This window comes from Cebus imitator, unplaced genomic scaffold (assembly GCF_001604975.1).
Source record: "Cebus imitator isolate Cc_AM_T3 unplaced genomic scaffold, Cebus_imitator-1.0 Scaffold60, whole genome shotgun sequence".
Classification (NCBI taxonomy): domain Eukaryota; kingdom Metazoa; phylum Chordata; class Mammalia; order Primates; family Cebidae; genus Cebus; species Cebus imitator.
The window spans coordinates 372,436-378,371 of record NW_016107375.1 but is presented as its reverse complement, the minus strand read 5'-3'; positions in this window follow the sequence as shown (position 1 = coordinate 378,371).

Sequence of the window (5,936 nt, the reverse complement as noted above, 5' to 3'; positions counted from 1 at the left end):
CTGTATTCAGTGTCTAGGTGATAATTTGATTCTGAAATGATTCCTATGAGCAAACACTCTATGTATTCCTATATAAAAAGCCTAATTAAAACAATCAAATATCATTTCTCACCTGTTAAGTTACCCTTAAAATAATTATTTTCTGTCTTTGTAGTGCTTTGGTAAAACTGGTAGCAGTGTAAATTGAAATATCTTTTTTAGAAAGCCAGTTGGCAATATTCAAAGGGATGTTTTTACAATAAAAACAGAAGGTGTATCTTACTGTGTTTGAATGTAATTAAAATGTTCAAAGAGAGAAAATGTTCAGAGGATGCAAGGATTGGAAGGTGGGATGTGGGACCTGATAGCACTGGGCTAGTTCAAAGATTATATTTGGATTTTCCATATGCTTGATGATGGGGCTTTGTGGACTCTAGTAGAAGTCTCGGGGCTTTTTAATTTAACTCTGAGACTGTTGATTGGACCAAAGACTACCTTTTCCAAAGTTCCACGTATTGCATTCTTCTGCCAAAACTTTCCAGTAGGAAATAATGAGATGGAGGGGGCAAAGCTATGTGCCTGGGGGGGCGAAGTTCCTCCTGTCTTGTCTGTGCTCAGGGTGGTGGGTCACTGCTCTGACTTGTCAGCTTTCCTCTGAGAAACAGGAAATCAAAAGGCAGACCATGGTGCCAGTTAAGTGTCGCCTGGGAGTCATCTTCCAGGTCTCCCACTGCCTGGCTATCCTCAGGGTTTAATTCTTTTACATAGAAACAGGTGAATCAAGACAAAAATGCATCTGGCACTTTATTGATTTTTTTTCCCACATTTGATCTCTTCCAGCATTAACCAAGCCAAAAATAGTCTGGAGGTTTGAGTGTTGCAACAATTAGCCACCTGTATTTTATGTGGAAAAAAATAAGAATTTCCAGGCTTGGCTCAGCCATTTTGTGTTGATTATACCGAGTACATTGAAGTGAGGTGACTGAATTTTGCAAACATTAGAAGCAGCTAAAACTCTGTAAACCTTGTATCATAATTGGGAAAACAGAGATCTGTTTCAGCATCGTATCATTCCCTGAGTTCCCTTGTAATATTACACTAACTTTCTCAGCAAAGCTAAACAGATTAGTTGGAGGGGGTAGTAAGTAACTTGGTTGCAATAGAAATTCTTTCTGGTTAGGAAAAATAAAAGGCAGTGTTAGGTCACTGAACATTCTGGGAACAGTCATGCCTCTGCCTTTTGTCCCTGACAGAGAAGATAAAGTCACATGTAGATGAGGCTGAAGAGGATTTCTTTGTGTTGCCAGCAAAGCTCTGTTTCAGTTATTTATTGATGTGAAACACAAATTTCTAACTTAATGGCTTGAAACAACAATGATGTAAGATTATGACATTCTGTGGGTCCAGGAGTGGGGCTTATCTGGGTGGTTCTTCTCCACTGCATGATGTTGACTGGGTCACTGGTGCAGCTGTACTCAGTTGGGAGCTCAGCTAGGGTGGCACATCCAAGGTGGCCCCTCATTGTCCAGGACTTTTATCAGATGGCCCTCTGATAGTTCAGTAGTCTACTCTGGACTTCTTATGGCATCACAGCTGGCTCTGAGAATGTAGAAGTGGAAGCTGCCAGGCCTAATTAGGCCTGGACCTGGGACTGGCACAGCACTGGCACTCATTTAATTGGCCAGAACAAGTTGCAAGACCAACTGAGACTCAAAGGGAAGGGATGTAGCCTCCAATGCTTGGTGGGCTGGGGTGTCTGGGAGGAATGTAGGGTTGAGGCAACTTGTCTCTTGGAGGGCCCAAGCACAGAGAGGATTGTGTTTTTCTTTAGATAAACCAACTGAAATTTATTATGCAAATATTATAAATCATGAAGTATTAATATTTATATTATTTAAATAAAATAATTTTATAAATGGTAAAATGCTTCAATAAATCAAATTCTTGCCTAATGGAAAGGTATACTTGAAAAACTTTTAGAAAATGTAAAGCTTGAGGTCCTTATTTCATGTAGGAAAATGTCAAGGCTCCTATAAATATTTTACTTGATTAAATTAATCATTTTTCAGTTTTAAGTTATTAAGTTTTTGTTTGCCGGGTTGACAGAGAAAGGACTAGAAATACTTCTTAACTCCCAGCTCAGTCCTTATCTTTCTGTCTACCTCTGATCATAACTTAGCAGCTGTTCCTGAAGAAAATCTAACTTTTTGGTTTTCTTTGCCATAATCCAGTGTCTTGCCTTTGGCACTACTGACATTTTGAACTTAATGGTTCTTTGTTGTTGAGGGTTGTCTTGTGCATTGTGGGATGGTTAGCAATATCCTGGGCCTCTGTCCACTGCCATAATCCAAGGCAGTGACATTTCCTCGGTTGCAGTTCCTGAACTGTCTACATAATCGTGATTGAGAATTAACTATTTTCCCAATCAAAAACTCAGGCACAGGTCTGATAAAGGGCTCCCCTGGCCCCACTTTGTACATTCACATATAGAAAAATGTTTTAAGTTATAAATTAAATGTATAAAATTAAAACTTTGATTTTATTACATACATTATACAGATTATCTTAAAAAAAAAAAAAAACCATTCCTTAAAATTCAGCTGTTTTGGCAAATTGAGGAGGCATGGTTCATAGGATTTTTTTGCAAACCTAAGCTGGTAACTGTTGGCAAATGTCAGTTGTTATCTTTTATCTTACTTCCACTTTCAGTGGAATCCAGCTGGAGGGATGATGTTAAATAATAGTGTGTTCATAAAGCACAAAGTGAAACAGAGATTTGGCAAAATGTCTAGTTGATTTGAAACAAGTAGACCAGAACATATTCAGTTTAAAAACACTTCCTGATTCAAGTATTATCCAGACTGACTATCTACACTAATCAAATTGTTTAAAGTATTCATTTCACTTGGTATTCTGTCAAAACAGCTAAAGTACATGATAAATTATTCTTTCCTAGTTGTTTATGACTCCAAGCATATGTATTACAAAACTGAATTTAATCTGACAGTTTCCATCTCTCTTTCCCATGTGAATGATAATGTTGATGGAACTATAGAAGCAACACCAACAATGAAATTAAATAATTTGGAGGTTTCTTGCTTAGGAAATCTAGGCAGCATTAGAAGGTGCCTGGGGAGGCAAAGCAGAGTGTACCCAAATGCTTCAGTCTTGATTGTTTAATAGTTGTTAAAAGCCAGTCAACTCACATTTATTTATCCTTCAGTTTCATAAATGGACCTGCAAAAATTTGCAAATAAATCTACACAGCTTTGTCATACATAAATGTGTGCTTGAATTCATTTCTTCATTTGCATTTTTGAACTTTCCCAAATACAAATACCTACCATAGCCAATATGCTTGTTCTGCTCATTTGGAAAAGCTGCCTGATGGTTTTCCCTTTGGCATTTTGAAAAACTGCTAGCTGCAGATGCTAAATAACTCTCAAGTCTGTATGAGTTAATATTTCTGCCGAGTTAATCAAATAAAAAATACAGTTGAAATCTCAACCAGAAGATGCTATCTATCATCTGACATGTACTCGACTGTGATAACGAAATGCCGCCTGGCTTAGCCTTAAATTTTGAAGTTCAGATCCCTATTGAATAATTTTTAAAGTCTGGTTTCCTATAACTTTTAAAATTACATATGAATTTAAAATTTGTTTTGCCCAATGATGTGAAATAAAGACTTGCTATGGTTAAGGTGAATTTGGCGACATAATTAAACTTATGTATTCATCTTGATAACTTGCCTTCTCTCTGGTTACCTCCTCTCTCTTTTCTTCCCACCCTACCATGAGACTTGATTTTAGCATCTGTCCTGATCTTCTTTACTCTGACCCACATTTAGATTTGCATTACCTTTAATTACACTCACAAGGTGCCCAATTTTCTCTGTGAAAGAATTGTCCTACAGATTTCCATAGTTACATAAGAATCAGGCCCATTAATTTTTCTGTAACAGATTTTAATTTCTCCTGAGTATCAGAACTTTGGCAAAAGTATAATAATTCACCAGGAGACTAAGAAAGAAAAAAGAAACAACTTTCCAGATCAGAAGTAATTTATATAAAGACACAAATTATTGTGATCATTGAGAACATTTGGTTCCCTGAACCAGAATGTTACTAGCCCAGCTACACAGAATAGTACATGTTCAGACTCCAAAAGAAATGTCATAAGATCTGTTGTACCTTTTGATTAATTTCCTGTTAGACTTTTCTGGAAAAGAAATGAGTCTGGGATAGGAACTTACCATCTTTGTTTCTCTGAAGCCAGTCTTTAAGTCAGGGTTGCAATGTACGATGTTTTGGAGAAACTGATTGCTGAATCCAGTTTGGATGGCTGCATATAAAGACGGAAAGGGCCTCCTGTGTGAAGGCCACAGTGTTCTCTCCCCACCTCCAGGTCAAGGCTTGTTCTGTTCTCTCACATTTTCCTTACAAATGACCAGTGAAAACTTGACATTAAGATCAACAAGCCCAAAAGAATGTCTTATCCCAGCGTGTTGCACAGAATAGGTAAACGTCCAATAGCAAATCTGGCATTTAAACTTCTATTACTTTGTGAAAGCCCCTTGGGTTGCTGACTTCACTGCTCTTTTATTCTTTTCATAGTTTAAGATTAGGGGGTGTTTTAGGTAAAGTCTCACAAGACATTTGTGTCTTGGTAGGCCCTTTGCACCCAGAGGGCCCTGTCTTCAGTTTCACACGTTCAGGACTGTATTAAAGGCCCTGGCACACTAGATCGCATGGGAGCTGGGAAAAGTGAGTGGGAGTATCCTACAGGTTACTTTATCAATCTAATTAAGAATTCCTATGCAATTTTCAACAGGGGTGACATTATCCTTGAAGAGGTGAAAATTGATTCTTAGGGGATTGCAGAAATTTAGATGTTACAATGGTTTGTGCCCCCCAAAGCTCCATGCTACCTGATAAAATCATAGTCCTTAATATTTAATTTCTCTCAGTAGGGAGAAATTTAATTTCAAATTAAAATTTATTAATTAATTTAAAGTTCAATATTTTTTTTTCTCCACGGAGTTACAATAATGAAAAAGAAAAAAAAAAAAGGCAGAGAAACACGGTTCTGGAGCACACATCTCTCCTGTGGCTTTGGAAACTGCCCATGATAAATATTCTTTTATCTCCCTCAGGTAAAACCAGCACTTTGAACATATTTCCCACTGTGTCTCTTCTTTTTTTTTTGAGATGGAGTCTCGCTCTGTCACCCAGGCTGGAGTGCAGTGGCATGATCTTGGCTCATTGCAGCCTCTGCCTCCTGGGAGGATCAGGTAAACAGTGTGGAGGTAATATTTGGTAGTGTCTTAAATTAAGGAGTAGCCTAGATTACAGCTATTGAAAACAAGAAGGAAAGAATAATCCAGGCAGAGAATATGACAAATGACATAGAAGCAGAAAAATGAAGGTGAGGGGACAACGCCCAGTGTGATTGGAATGTGTGGCCCTGATTCTTGGGAACTAACCTTAGAAGGTGCTGGAAGCTGTGGGAGTCTGTAGGGCTATTGTCATTCTGGAGTCTTATTGAAATGGCTTTTCATGTTCCTTTAAATTAGGCATGGCCATGTATCTTAATTTGACTTGCCATAAAGGTGGACTCTGAGACAAAATCTTGCATGCAGTGTAGCATCTGTGGAAGGTGATCTCAGGAAACAAAAGTGAGAAAGTGGTCATGCCTGTAATCCCAGCACTTTGGGAGGCTGAGGAGGTCAGATTACCTGAGGTCAGGAGTTTGAGACCAGCCTGGCCAATGTGGTGAAACCCCGTCTCTACTAAAATATAAAAATTAGCCAGGTGTGGTGGTGCCTGCCTGTAATCCCAGCTACTCAGGAGGCTGAGACAGCAGAATTGAACCCGGGAGGCAGAGGTTGCAGTGAGTCAAGGTTGCACCATTGTTCTCTAGCCTGGGCAACAACAGAGAAACTCTGTCTCAAAAAA